The 15,407-nt window shown below is 30.6% G+C and overlaps 1 non-coding gene across 1 annotated transcript; it reads right to left on the bottom strand.

The window, feature by feature from the left end:
- Window positions 1-2,394: 2,394 nt before the first annotated feature.
- Window positions 2,395-2,466, bottom strand: TRNAD-GUC (transfer RNA aspartic acid (anticodon GUC)). The gene has a single exon. It is a non-coding gene; the product is annotated as a tRNA-Asp (tRNA).
- Window positions 2,467-15,407: the final 12,941 nt, after the last annotated feature.

The following is a 15,407-nucleotide window of genomic DNA, read 5'->3' as shown; positions in this document are numbered from 1 at the left end:
TAGGCATTTAGTATCAATAAATTAGCCTAGTAGTATTATGAATTAGCATGAGCTTTAGCCTCTCCTTTTGACACATGCTTCTCAACATCAACTTCTAAGCATTTGTCTTCTTTCTTCATGTGTTGGTTCTTGTGAACCTGCGTTGGTTGAACTACATTCAAGCTGAATGACAATTAACAACTGCATCGACAACAACCATTATGGTAGTATGAATATTAGTTGTGATGATTGCAACAACAGCGTTACTAGTTGTCGTCAACATTGTTGGATGATTTGATATTCTTTTTATAGCTTATTAAAAGAAACTCTGGAGGGCAAGAAGATCCTTTTGATTTCCAACGGCTAGTTCCCAACAGAAAGATTCGCGCATAGATATAAATGGTGCAATACGTCTTTGTCTTGTAGATTGATATGTTGTTATGAATTGGTGGAAAGTAGCTTCTGTAGAATAGTACACCTTGTCCGTCCTTTTATAGTAATGGAACAAAATGTTCGTCTGTAACTTATACCTCGTACTATGTTATCTTCTATTCTTCTTGAACTTCAGAGGGTGACATTATGAGTTGGAATAAAGAAAATATGCTTTTGGGTCTTCTGAACTTCAAGTCTTCAGAACCACATCTTCAACACTTAGTCTTCAGTACCCTTTGTCTTCAGAAACATGAATCTTCAGAGCTTCAAATCTTCAGAGTCTTCAGAACTGTGTCTTCAGAGTCTTTCAGCACTTGGTCTTCAGATTGGTTTCTTCAGACTTCGTATTAGAGTGATAATTTGAGAGATATCTGAAGCGTTTTTCTACTATTCATCAGAACTTGTGTAGCGAAAATGCGAAACTTTAGCATGTTTATGATTATGATTATGATTATGATAAATTATATGCATGCCATAAATTGTTTCTCAAGCTTTAGCATGTTTATGATTATGATTAATAACCATAATTACATGATTGAATTTAAAATCATGTCTGGCTAAATCTTTTGATACCGGTATGTGATAAGCATCGTCCAGACGAGATTCGATAATAATTGGCGTTAATGTTTATAAACTATTTTTCTTGTTTTAGTTTTTAATTCTCAAACTAAAACGATTTTTGTAACGAGAGTAAAAAGCCAATAAAGGTTGCCGTCAATAGAGCGATAATTTGAAATTTTAACCGGATAGTAGAAACTAGGCTTTAATCTTAAACACACCGAGAGCGCTTTAGAATGAATTAAAACTTATTAATTTCCAAAAATTACTTTTAATTCAAATGAGTGAGCGACAACAAAGCATTATGGTTTAAGAGTATAGTCAAAGTCAATAGCACGACAGTGTGGGATAAAGTCTTTTAAATTATTATTTTATGCTGAAAAGTATTTTGACACATTTTCTGCCAACATAATACCGAGTCCCCGAAGTAAAACTTTATATAAGATTAATAATTGAAATAGTTTTCTTTGATTTTATGATTAAACAAAAACATTGGGAAATAAAACGATGAATCAAATTAAAAAATAAAAACAGTAATTTTAAGATATATTTGTATTCTTTTAAATGATGAAAATGCAATACAATAAAAGTCAAGAATCCCTTTCAATATTTTTTGTTCCATTTTTTATAGTTTTATTTTGTTATCAAAGACTAAAATTAAAATTTAATATTTTATGTTAATTGTCGTTGTAAAATAAATCTACGTGGAAGATGCAATATATAAAACTCTAAAGTGTTAACATTTGATGTTTCATAAAATAAAATAATATTTAAATATAGATTTAAAATAAATAATATTTCAGTGTTAAAATCCTTCCATTTTTAAAAGGGAGTTAAATTTGGTCAAAATTAAAAATTTATTTTATTTGTTGCTATATATTAATGTAATTATATAAATTATATAGATATGAAATCATGTTGAATTTTATTTAAAATATATTTATATTTTTGAATTTTAAAATAATCATATATTTATGTTATTGATGGCTAGAGTTATTACTTCAGTATATATACAAAATTGTATTTGCTAAGATTAATTTATTTGTACATGCCAAAATTTATTGATACTAAGAACAAATTTTGAAGGTGTTTGAATATTGTTCTATTCTAGGAATAAAAAATAAGATGATTAAAAGCATTGAGTTGTTTGGTTAATAATTGATTGTATTTCGTCTGAAAAGAAATTGATATTGTGTTATTAATATTATTGAAATAAGAAAATTGATACAAGAAAAATTTGTATAACTCATTAATCCATCCATCCACGCTTAGAGTTAGAGGGGTACAAACAAGAGCAAAGGGTTGTATGCTGGGTTAGAGTGGTATAACAGAAAAGGGCCCAGACATAAAACAGAAAAGCCCAACAAAAATATGAAAACATCAATTGGTGAAAAGAAACGAAAAATATATAATATATGAAAAAAACGCCGTTGCCGGGGATCGAACCCGGGTCACCCGCGTGACAGGCGGGAATACTTACCACTATACTACAACGACTTGATGTTTACAATTTCGTTTTTTAATTAGATGACTTTAATAAAAATACTTATATTTTATGCTGTATTAATTGATTTGTGTTGTCATGCAATGCTGCATTATGCTTCCTTTTCTCTTCTCATTCAATTTTTTAGTTTGGGATACTGTTTACGTCTTTCTTCTAATTGGATTTACTAATTTTTCCTCTTCTTTGGAACTACAACATTTTTTTATTATGCCTTCCCTGCACTTAATAAGATTATTTATTTCTTCTCATTCAAAATATTATTATCTCATCAATTTAGTTACTTTTTTATATTGAAAAAGACTAATTCTTTTTTTACGAGAACAAATATTTTAAAGAATTAGAATAAGATTGAGAGTACTCAAAAGTAAATAAATAATATATAATCATTTTTTATTTCTTAATATTTCATTATTATAATTTTAGAGTTTTTATTTTCTTTGTAAATTTTCTGAAAAATTTGAGACAAATTTACTAGTAATAGCAAATAGTATTATAGAAAAATAAATTTTAATATTTTATTGTTTTTCCAAAATTATTTATAATTGGGTTTCTGTAGACTTAACAAATGTGTTGTTGTTTATACAATATCTGATCAATCTAGTTTTGATAAGAACATTTCTACATATAAGGTGTAATATATCAATATCTAAATCATAACTACTCATGAGAATTCATTGAAAAATAAATTTAAATATTTAACGCTTATGTTCATCGTTTTAATTATTGTTTTCCATTCAAATCGAACATTTGTTAACATGTTATTTAAAAAACACATTCTCCTATGTGGTTGCAATTAGATTATATATATAGTGTGAAACACTCTGTTGCTTTACGAAAAAACCAAAAACTGCATAATGACGCGAGATTGAATAATGGATAAGGGCATTAGAATTGGTCCAACCTTTGCAGTAGTTAGAGGCAGAGACATGTAATTAGTTGTATGTTCCCCTTTGCACGATTTCAAGGTCGACATAAGATAGGAAACATATGATGAATCTTAGTTGTCAGAGGCAGTTGTAACCAATATGCAATAAGCCAACCTTGTCCTTGACTAGAAATGGACCAAAGTATCAGGGACACGGTTTTTGGCTCTTTTGTAAAGCAATCGAGTGTTGGCGGTATGGACGGTGTTTGACGAAAACCAAGTTACCAACCTGAAATTCCAAGAACCTTCTTTTGGAATTGCAAATTTCTTCATAGTCGGTTGAGCTTTTAATATATTAGCTTTAAGGGAGTTCATAACTGCATCACATTCTTATAGGAGAGTTTAGAGTGAATGGGAGTCTAGAGGGCTAATATCATACTTGATGAGACCATAAGAGGTTCTCGACCATAGATCGCTTTTGTTCTGGACTGGGCCAAGGTTAGGCCCAACATAGTTTCGGCCCAGTAAACCTCAGAGGCCCAAGTTCCTCTGTGACCCACATCTGGGTCTAGGATGCCCGTCTTCGCCATGCTCGGCAGGACCATCCTCGTTAACCATATAACGCCCGGCAGGATTGCTCCCCACGAGCTGGCTGGCGCCCAGCACGAGTGCTCCCCGCGAGCACCCTCGTTGCCGAGGACCCTGCTCCTCACAGGGCTCCTTCATATCCAACCTTCCGAATAATACGGAGCCAACGTGGCCCCCAAAATACCGCGTCTCCCTTAAACTTCAGAGCGGTTAACCAGGACAGAGGGCACTCACGCACCTCCGATATCTCCGCTCAGGAAACCTGGAAGTCTCCTAGTTGGGCTTGGAAGTCCAACCAAGTAGCGAGATCATGGCCCAGTGCTGGGGGCTATAAATACCCTCTTTCACTAGAGGGTCAGGTATTCAATTCTTACTTACTTTTAGCTTGTACTTGCGCTCCTTTGCTCGTCTACTCACTTGGGCATCGGAGTACCTTGCAGGTACACCCCCTCCTCATTCCTAGAAGATCCAATTCCGAGCAGCCAGCGACGATTCTTCTGGTCAGGTACGATCAGCTTTGAATGGGGGCACCTACCAATACTAGTGCGAAATACAGTATTATACCATAGCTCTGCACACATAAGATATTTGGACCACGCCTTTGGATTTTGACTCTTACTGGTAAAGTCACGATTAGAAGCTCTTGTACTAGCGTTCCTTGGAACCGTTGCATAAGTAGAATTCCAGAATCACAACTTCCATTGTAACTAGGGTTGTTCAAAATTAATCGCCAAATCGAACTGGAGTTAAACTAACTGAACCATTATTAATGGTTAGTGAACCGAACTTATATTTTATTAATGGTTCTAGAACCGAACCAATAAGTAATTAACCACTTTGAATTTAATTCCGAACCAAACCGTTAAAACTTTAGTTTCAAAATTTTAACTATTAATAACTTCAAACATTCAACCTCCAAATAGCTTATGAACCGTGGAAACTTTGAAGAACAACTGAAAAATGGTGAAGAACCCAAAACCCCGAAATTGGTGAAGAACCCTAAACCCCCAAATTGGTGAAGATTCCAAATTGTCAAACCTAGAATTGGTGAAAATTTTAAGCTTGCTCTCACAATCAAAGGTTCAGAATCGAGATACTCTAGAAAATGCATGAATTGGATGATGAGGAGAATTAATTCCTAGTTTATTTACTTGGATTTGGGCTTTATCATATGTTTATTTGCTTCAATCTTGATGGGTGTTTTAACTCAACAATCAGTTTATTATATGCACATGTATGTTATTGGATTTGGGCAATGCTAAATAATATTGTTTCTTGAAGATTATATGTCCTAGAGTAGAAGATTTAGTTCCAGTTTTATTATTGTAATATACTATGTTTTTCTAATATATGTATGAATTCATTATAGAACGGTTTTCGTTTGGGGAAGAATGTATTTTTATTTTAGTAGTAATGCTTTGTTGCATAGAACCAATCTTGAATTGACTTTGTAAGTGTTGAATAATTAGGAAAGTATTGCCTTTGGATTTTGACTGGTAAAAAGGCGTAAGGCGTAAGTACATTTCTAAGCATTTTTTGATCGCTTCAGATTGTGCGTCCGTTTGAGGATGGTATTCCGTACTCATGGCCAATGCCGTGTTTACTCAATTTAAATAATTTTTTCTTAAATTGACTAGTAAAAACTTTATCCCTATCTGACACAATTGACTTAGGGAAGCAACGTAGTTTAACAATGGAACTCATAAAAATTTCTGCAACTTTGAAAGCAATATCATCACTTTTAAGAGCAGCACAATGACTTACTTTGAGAGGTGATCCACTACAACAAGAAAAAAGTATGATTGGGAATTTGTTAATCCTTGAAGAAGTCCGTAGTAATATCCTCCCAAATTTAAGTCAGAATAGGAAGCGGCTGTAGTAGGCCTGCAGCCTACTGGAAGTGCTGTGGAAGCCTTAGCTTGTTGATAGATCAAGCATTGGGTCACAAAGTCGTGACTATTTCTGCATTCGTGGAGATAGCGTCTTAGCATGGGACGGTATCCTCTCGAGCATAGTCTAATATCCTTTTTAATTTTAGCACTCATTTGAATTTTACTTCAACTGAATTTCTCATTGCTCCATTTTCTTACAAAACACCGTTGAAGAATTAAAGGACATTCACAAAACACTAAAAATTAAATGCAAGACTTTTGTAACAACCATTGTTAGCATGATGATCATATAATTGAAAAACCCCATAAAAATCAAGGGTTTCAAGATAGAAAGTCAGGTTTTCAATGTTCTACTAGTCCTCTTTTGTATCACACAAGTTTTTAATAAGGCTTGAATTCATCCTTAACCAGAAGCATTTCAACAAAACACCTCTAATGCTCCTCTTATTCCATCAATTGCATAATACTTCCTCAATTTTTTATTATAAATTGTTTTGAGATAAAATTTTGTACTAACAATATATTGTTTTCCAATTTCAATGAATAATTAATGATATTTTTTCTATTATAAATTGTTTTGAGATAAAATTTTATACTACAATTGTTTTACAATTTCAATAATTAATGATATTTTTATATTATATTTTTAAATATTTATTATTCTCTCTTTTTATTTATATAAATTTATCTTTTACATAGGATAATTTTATAAAAAATTTCATAATTTCTCATTTTCAATAAAACAATCATTATTTTCTTAATATGTGCGAAATAACCAAAACGATTTATAATAAAAAATGGAGGTATTAATAATTAATTAAAATGGTGTAAAAAGAAACATCGAGAAAATGGACATAATTCTTGATGTTGAAAAATAATCTATGCAAAATGAATGGGTAGTTTAGAATGGAAAGGTGACTAGAATGAAGTATTTGAATATGTGGAGAAAATGAGAAAGGTGAGGATTTTATTTCATTAACAACAACTTGTTGGTTTCACAAACCACTCCGAACAAAAACAATACACACACTATAAGAAAAATTAAGGGTAAAGTCAATGAAAAAATTATCAGCAATTATAAAGTGTGTTTGGATGAGGTTTTTTTTTTTTTTTAAATTCAAAATTTTAAATCAGTTAAATCATTCAATTGAAATTTATTTATTTTTAAATTCTATTGTTTGAATGAAATATTAAAATGAACTGATCGTACCTGATCAGAAGGATCGTCAAGGTCTGTAACGAGTTGAGCTTCTTGTGAACTGGGAGGGTGTATCTGCAAGATACTCCGATGTCAAAGTGAGAAGAGAGAGCAATCAGAGTGTAATTACAAGATAAGAGTGGGAATGAATGAGGTTATCTGACCCTCTAGTGAAAGAGAGTATTTATAGCTCACAACATTGGGCCAAGATCTCCATATTGGACTGGATGCCCATGCCCAATTTGGAGACTGCCAAGATTCTACGTGTAGTGGAGACCAATACGTGGTCCCCATCCCGGTCAACCGCTCTGAAGTACAAGGGGAGACGCGGTCTTTTTGGGAGTGTGTGGACTCCGCCTTACCTGGAGGATTAGGTGGTGAAGGAACCCTACAAGGAGAAAGGTATTCGGCGAAGAGGATAGGTGGACGTGCTCGCAGGGAGTGCCTGTCGGAGACCTCGTCTAGCTCAGTCTACGTCCTGCCCGAGGGGCTTGTGGACTTGCCAACCTGAACTAGCGCGGCAAATGCCCGACATGGTGAAGAGGAATTATATGTGGCCTTACTCTTGGATTAGGCCGATCTTGGGTCTCTCGTTGTATTTGGGCCAAGAGACAGCCCAGTCCAGAACATGATCCATTGTTAAATTTTTAAGGTTATTTTCATAAGTTTTAAAAAAATTTGGACTAAATTTAAAATATGAAAAATAGAGACCAATTTATAATTTTTGAAAGTTTGAAGGACCAATTTATAAAATTTGAAAATTTTTAAGAATTTATTTGCAATTTTTTGAAAATTTTAGGAGTGAATTTGATTTTTTTTTATAAAATATGAGGACAATTTTGTAAATTTTGAAAAATTAATAATAAACAATTTAACATTCAAATTATGCAGAGTGAAAGAGCAATTTCAAATTCATTACTTTTTTCTGTCATTTGAAAGTCCTTAAATTTAATTTGAATAAAATACTTAATAAATTTACATCATTTTAACGATTTTTCTTTTTTATTTATCCAAACAATAGATTTTGGTCAAGACATTTTAAATTTCTTCAAAAAATTAATTTATTTTATTGAAATGCTTCATCCAAAATACATTCTAAAATATTTTGAAAATTTTGGATTTTTTGAAGAAGATAAGAACAACAATCAAAACTAGAAAAAAATTAGTGAAAAATTTTCGTCGCTAAATCAGTCACAAAATTGTCATAACTTACATGGCATTCCATGCCAGTGTCACATAACTTTATTGATTAGCTTACTAACATAATATACGAAAAGAACTAACGTAGTTCAATTAGTATAATTAAAAGACTCAAATGATCCTTTTTTTTATATAAAAATAATGGATCAAAATAACCTCGAATACAAGGTACGAGACAAAAACATTATTAAATCGGATAAACATTGTCCTTAACAATGCATAGTATATAAGTACTTCTTTATCAACCAACGTCATTATGATTCTGTCAAATTATTATTTTCTCAAAACATGCCTATTTTCACGATCTACATTTTCTCTAAATATCAAAATTTTATTACCTTTTTGTAATTAGATTTTATTTTCCATTTTAAAAATGTTAGATCAACTTAAGCAAGATGGTTTTTATTTTCAAAAATATTTTTTAATTTTTTTTTTAAAATTAAAATATTTTTTAATTTTTTTTTTATAAATATATATATATATATATATATATATATATATATATATATATATATATATATATATATATATATATATATATGAAATACAAAGAGTATCGTTAAATAAAAAATAGTGACATTTTACAAAAGTGATTGCCATCGGTCCAGCTCATACCAGAAAACGAAAAAGAAAATTCCTAGCTTAGACAATCATTAATCTAGCTATGTGTTCTCTAAGCTCCCGATTGCTCCAACTTCTATACACTATCATCATATCAATGATTTTCCTTCCTATATTATTATTATTTACGCCATCTCCAAAAATATTTTCATTACGGTATCTCCAAATTTCGTAGATACATTCAGTAGCCGCTACTTTAAGGAATTTGCTTTTCCAGCTTTTCCCCGCACTGTGTCTGGTTATTAATAAAAGTTCCTCAATCCACGCACACGGAACATGAGAAATTTGCAGCCAACACAACACTTCATGCCAAATATCACACGTAACCTTACAACTAAATAAAAGATGATCAATTGTTTCGGTCTCTGAACAGAAACTGCAAGTCGTATTGTTAAGCATACCAAACTTAAACAATCTCAATTTTGTTGCTAACCTGTTCCGACACGCCATCCACATGGTAAATTGAGCGCTAGGCCTCGCCAAATTGTTGTAGGAAAGTTTCCTCCAACCAACTTTCTGACCTCTAGTATTCAGCTCCAAGTATGCACTATTCACATCAAATCTATTCTGCTGCAACATAGAATTCCAGCAGTGCATATTACTCACTTTCTCTCTTTGCCTCAGGATGGCTTTGAGAATCCATGTGCAGGACTCTCTAGCTCTAATGGTCATCACCTGCTCTTTTTTAATATAGTAACTATGAATCCATTTGACCCATAAATTGTCCGCCTTTTTACAAATGTTCCAGAGGAGTTTGATTAGAATTTCACTTTTCCAATACTCAAGGTCAATTATGTTTAGTCCACCTTTGGGTTTTGGTGTGCAAACTTCCTTCCACGCAACTAGGGACTTCCTCGACAGCTCACTACCCCTCCCCATCCATAGGAATGTTCGACATATGGCATTAATTTTGTGAATAACCTGCTTAAGAAGAGGAAAGCAATTCATCCAATAAGTGGTGACGACAACCATAACGCTTTTGATAAGCTGAACTCTGCCTGCGTGACTTAGCAGTCTCGCACTCCGGTGTGTTACTCTGCACAAAAATCTTTTATAAAATTAGTTAAAATATTAATTTTGACATTCTATAACAGAAATATACATTGTTAAATATTAAAACATTGTCAAAATATTAAATTTTTCAAAAAGATGTATTTTAAAAATATTTTTTTTAGAAAAATATTTGAAATAGTTTTAAATTTGAATTATTTTTTGAAATATTAATATCCAAAAATAATTATAGTAAACTGATCATTATACTTAAAATAATATTTTTAGTATAATTATTTAAATTAATTATTTAAGCTTTTGTTAAAAAAAATTGTAAGTTATTTTTTAAATAAAAATATATAACATTATAGAAATTATTTAAAAAAAAGTGCTTAAACAAAGAAACCATGGGCAAAAATGAAGAGGTACTCAACATTAATTTTAAATCTACTGTTGTTTTAAGCAACCATAGTATAACCTTTATAGTAAGTTACATGTTAATGTGTTTTTGTTATGACTAATAAGTAATAACCCATCTATAATATAAGAAAAGTTGTTGTTCTGAAAATCACAAAAATACCCTTGTATTATCTTAGTATAAATTAATAATTTAAGGGCAAAAAATGTCTTTTGTTGGTTTTTTTAACTCACTTTTCACTTTTTCAATTTTCACTTTTTCATTTTTTATTACTTTATTATTATTATTTCTAATAAATTATTAATCAAAATATTCTAATAAGTTATTTTTTAATAAAAAGATTATTATGATCATTTTAAATAATTGTTAATTTACATTTTAAATAGTATTTAATTTTTAAAAATTAACTTTAGTAATTGAATATTAATAACGAAGAAATATATTTTGAAATAGTTTTTATTTTAAAATACAATATTTTTTCAGAAAAAAATAATAATTTTAGTTTTAAAAAATTATTTCAATTAAAATGAACTTAAAAACATACTTGAAAAGGTGTTTTATTGGACAAAATACAAAAATGTGTGTCACTTATCATTAACTTTAATTTATATGATTCAAAATATTATAATATTAATATATTTCATTAATGAAGTTTATACGATTAAAATAATATTTGTACAATTAAATATTAGAAAAATTATTTGTTATTGATGTCATTTCACAAATATATGTTGTAACACCCCAAATCTACCCCGCAATAAACAAGAATATCAGAGTACAAAATTTCAAAGCAAATAGAACATAAGATTCGGAGCGTCACATTTTAAACAACAAAATCACATACGTATATCATGCTCAATCACTTAGATACATAACACACATATAGGAGAACAATATCGAAATCATTAATCATTGTCAGCCAATCAAGTACTGGCATCGCAGCGGAAAATCGTATGTCAACAACAATACAACTCATAATATCACGGCCAAACAAGACACAATACATCAAAAGGTCTCAGCATAACATAAGGACAAAGTTTAACAAGGATAAACATAAGGAGCTAAAACATAAACAAGTAATCCAGCGTTCCCCGAGTGTTACGTATCAGAGCATTGACACACACCGACTCGAGCTATAGGTACACGACTACTCCTCGTCATTACCCGCACGTTACCAACGGAGAGTAACATTCAAACAGAAGGGGTGAAATATCATTCATTATAAAGAAGTGTATGATAATATTCAAGGCGGAGAAATAATCATACATTGGTCACCACTTCTCAACACATATCACTTACTACTATTCACATCATTCAACATCTTACCGACAACAATAATATCAATCTCAATTAAGGCATACATAGGAATTTATCGCATATGTCCAATGAACAACCATCAAATCGACACAAGATAACATTCATGTTATTCACACACAAATATTCAAATACGACTCATCACACGACTTTACTTATGCAACTCGAACAATGCAAATGCAAGTGGTACCATTGGAGTGAAACTCCCGTCTCAAACAATTGCCATTGGGCCGTCTCAAACATTCGCCACAAGGGCCGTCTCAAACATTTGCCACTAGGGCCGTCTCAAACAATGCAATGAATGTGACTCAATGATGCACACTCACAATCACACTTAACGACATAATTCGACTCGAACAACACAATCCACGTAAACGACATGATCAACTTAAACGATATAATCAAATACGCACAATTAATCGCATATAGCATATAACCTCTTTATCAATTATGCATATCATCACATACATCATTATATCATCATGAGGAAGGTACATATCTTCATCTCAATAACATTGCATCATCATAAGAAAACATACATCAAGTTATACAACAACACAGTTATGTCAATTCAGCACAAAGAGCATACTTCATATGTTAACACAACGTAGTTCATCACTTAATCCTAATAAACATAATAGGAAACTATATCATATGAATCATTTTATTGCATCATGGTATAGTTGATTGCGTTAGCTTTCCAACGCTTCAAACGGCGCCTAAAACGGAGTTACGGATCAAAAGTTATGGTCTTTACAAAAATCTGCCAAAAATGGAAATCAGCAGGTCGACGCAAAGGATCTTCAGGTCGACGTATAAATGTTTCTGTCCCCCTCGGGATGCGCACGCTGACCCAACAGGTCGACGCATTCATCAGAAACCCAGATTTTTGCCCTTTTAGGCTGCACAGGTCGACGCAAACCTCTGTGTAGGTCGACCTATGCTGCGTAAAACTCAGAAAATCACCATTTTCTTCCCCATTCCCCTCATACAACATCCATCAACCCAAACCAAATCCATACATCAATAAACATCAAATACAACCAGTATTCATCATTATTGAACAACATAGATCATCAAAATCATATTTAATCATGTAATTCCATAGAAAGTAGCATAAACCCTAACTTTTCTACACACAACTTCCATGGATGCAAAATATAATTAAATCCCACCCAAAACATCATCATACATCCCTTTAGCATGAAAGAATCCCACCCTTACCTTAGGTTTGGATTGAAGACAACTCTAGCTTCAACCTTGAGATTCTCCTCTCTTCTCTTCTTTCACCAAAAACCCCAAAATGAACGTCTAACTTCTATTTCCTCTAAAACCTTTGTTTTAGATAAACCCTTACTATCTTAAATTACTAATGGGCTCTAACTAACACCCCTCACTTACTAATACTAACTTAGGCCCAATAATCAACAACACTTACTATCTTATATTATTTACTAACAATTCCCAAATAAAACAACATAAAATCAATTAAGCATATAATTAACACATAATTCACAATTAATTCACAAAACTCACATAAATAAATAATTAAAAAAAACGGTCGTTACATATGTTTCAATGTAAATAGGATATATATATATATATATATATATATATATATATATATATATATATATATATATATCCACGGGAAAAAAGGTGTATTACTTATTCAATTGTAACATATTACTATTATTTATAGCCAAATTCTATTAGTATCAAATTTTATTGATTCAGATATTTTTGTAAATGATATCTAAATAAAAATAATATTTGTATACTGGAAAAAACCTATTATTATCCTAAATATATTTATATACGAAAAAAGGTATTTATGATCCCAAAAAATTTTATTCAAAAAAATTATACAGAAACAAAAGTATTACTGATTTAAATATTTTTATGTAAACGATACCTAAATATAAATAATATTTGTATATGGAAAAAAATCTATTAATGATCTAAATATTTTTATATATGAAAAATGATATTTATGATCCAAAAAAATTTTATTCAAAAAAGGTATACGGAAAAAAAACTATTATTGATCTAAATACTTTTATATACGCAAATTTACAATTGATTTAGATATTTTTTTAAACGATACCTAAACATAAATAATATTTGTATATGGAAAAAATATATTAATGATCTAAATATTTTTATATATGAAAAATGGTATTTGTGATCCAAAAAATTTTGATTCAAAAATAGTATACAGAAAAAAAATCTATTATTAATTGAAATATTTTTATATACAAAAATTTGCTATTGCTTCAGATATTTTTCTAAATGATACCTAAACATAAATAATACTTATATACGGGAAAAATCTATCATTGATCTAAATATTTTTATATACAAATAATGGTATTTATGATTTAAAAATTTTGATTCAAATTTTATTTTTGATTTAAAATAAATATATTATGTAAACAAATGCGTGTATCAAACCAGAACACGTGCGTATGCACGAATTTGTTACTAGTTATGGTATAGAAGGCACATATAATTACACTCTACTTTACTACGAATCATTGTTCGTAATATAATTTTTTCTTAACTGTGATAAAATATGTATTCCGTAAGTGATTAGTTCACAACTTGCATATGTTTCTTTGTCATTCCACGTGGTGCCTCCTATGTTTTTTTAAAAAAATTCACCTGCAGATTTATTGTTACCTTCGGATTTACTTACGAATTTAGCTGCAAATTTACATGCAGACCAAACATTAAAATATTCTGCTGGTAAATCTGCAGGTAACATTAAATCCGCAGGTAACTGAAAAAATTTAAACAAAAATAGGAGACCCATGTGGAATGGCGTCTACGTATAAAACACCATCAAACATGATTATTTAAGTAATTTTTTTGAAATATGAGTTATATATAACTTAGTTATTAAGAAAAAATCTTCTAGTTGTGAGGCCTACAAAAAAAATTCGCATAAATATAATAACTTCCATTTCTTCTGCAATCAAATATATAAAAAAGTTATTTTAAAATTAATTTAAAAGCCAGCTATATTTAGTTCATATTTTATATTAAATTTTTGTTTTCAATTCTTTTTTTATTACTTTATTATTTATATTTAATTGTTAAAAAAAATATTGTTGGAAACATATTTCATTCATTTAGTGGAATATGTAGGTAATCCAAGCATTCCCATTTTATGGGTGAAAATGTATAATCATAAAAAAAAAACACAAGGTAGGGTGACTAACGAGCATACCCGTCTCGTGTAAGTCTGTTCCACAAAAGTCTGAAAAAATAGAGCGGGGCAGGCATAAAACCTAGGCTCATCCTACAATAAATTGAGGATGGGGCGGAAAAAATCCGCGGAGATTGCACCTTCTAAGCATAAAGACACAAAAATTTAAATAAATAACCATGCCCGCAAAAACCAAAAAAAAAGGGGACGGAACAAACGTATTAGAAAGTGAAGGCTTAAATCTTTAGTCTGCTTCGTACTAAAGTACAAGCATAACTACATGTAGAAATATTGATTATGATTATGACAACCTATTCTAAATTATTACTATTTTGATTATGATTTGATCATCTTAAATTTAGGTGTTTCAACATCGTTAACTTTGGGGGAAATTGTCCTTTTTGCTATTAATATTCAACATGAGTATAAAACTACAGTTATTAAATTTATAGATGAGTAAAATGTAGAAATTGTATAATGAAACCACTTAATTTATTAATTCACCATGTCACCATGTTACAATTTAAATGGTGGAACCTTACAATGTAATTATTATAGTATATTATTAATAATTGAAAGGACAACAAGTACAGTGACATGCATCGATTCTGTCAAAATTTTCCATACGCAAATAAAG

This window comes from Vicia villosa, linkage group LG4 (genome assembly GCF_029867415.1).
Source record: "Vicia villosa cultivar HV-30 ecotype Madison, WI linkage group LG4, Vvil1.0, whole genome shotgun sequence".
In the NCBI taxonomy this organism is placed as follows: domain Eukaryota; kingdom Viridiplantae; phylum Streptophyta; class Magnoliopsida; order Fabales; family Fabaceae; genus Vicia; species Vicia villosa.
Note: the sequence above shows the minus strand (reverse complement) of the source record. Positions and strands in the feature narration are given on the sequence as shown.